The sequence below is a fragment of the Myotis brandtii genome, unplaced genomic scaffold (genome assembly GCF_000412655.1).
Source record: "Myotis brandtii unplaced genomic scaffold, ASM41265v1 scaffold241, whole genome shotgun sequence".
Lineage (NCBI taxonomy): Eukaryota > Metazoa > Chordata > Mammalia > Chiroptera > Vespertilionidae > Myotis > Myotis brandtii.
Window position 1 is genome coordinate 481,936 of NW_005359102.1, and position 1,228 is coordinate 483,163.

A 1,228-nucleotide genomic window follows, 5' to 3' on the forward strand; every position below is an offset into this window, starting at 1 on the left:
CTATCTATCTATCTATCTATCATCTATCTATTATCTATCTATCATCTATCTATCTATTTATCTATCTATTTATTTATTTATTTATTTATTTATAATTTACTGTTAATCTTCACCTGAGGATATTTTTCCATTGATTTTTAGAGAGAGTGGAAGGGAGGGGGTGAGACAGAGAGAAACATTGATGTGAGAGTGTTACAAATTGATTGGTTGCCTCCCACATGTGCCCCAACCAGGGCTGGAGAATCAAGTCTGCAAACAAGGTACATGCCCTTAACTGGAATAGAACCTGGGACCCTTCAGTTGTGGGCTGACGCTCTATCCACTGAGCCAAACTGGCTAGGGCTATCCACTTATTTATCCATTTGTCTACTGATGGAAGTTAGGTTGCTTCCATATCTTGGCTATTGTAAATAATGCTGCAATGAACATACGGGTACATATATCTTTTCAAATCAGTGTATTGGATTTCTTAGAATTAAATACCCAGAAGTGAGATTGCTGGGTCATATGGTAATTATATTTTTACTGTTTTGAGGAGCCTCCATACTGTTTTCCATAATGGCTGCACCAATTTGAATTTTCACAAACAGTGCACGAGGCTTCTTTTTTCTCCACATCCTTACCAACACTTATTGTTTGTTGATTTATTGATGATGGCATTTTGACAAGTTTGAAGTGATATTCTCATTGTGGTTTTAACTTTTTTTCTCTGATGATAGGTGACATTGTGCATCTTTTCATATGTCTACTAGCCATCTGAATGTCCTCTTTAAAAAATGTCTATTCAGATCATCTGCCTATTTTAAAATTAGATTGTCTTGTTCCTTATATATTTGGGATATCAGCCCCTATCCAATGTGTAATTGGAAAATTACTTTTCCCAATTGGTAGTTTGTCTTTTTGTTTTATTGATGGTTTTCTGTGCAAAAAATTTTAGTTTTGTAGTCCCCCCCCCCCCGCTTTTTTTTCTTTTGTTTCCTTTGCCTGAGGAGACCTACACACACAAATTATTACTAAGAGCAAGTCAGAGTTTACTACCTATGCTTTCCTCTAGAAGTTTTATGGTTTGGGTCTTACATTTAAGTTTTTAATCCAGTTTGAGCTTATTCTTGTAAATGGTGTATGAAAGTGGTCTTGTTTTTTTTTCTTTTTGCATGTAATAATTCAGTTTTCCCAACACTATTATTGAAGAGATTGTCTTTACCACATTGTATATTTTTGCCTCCTT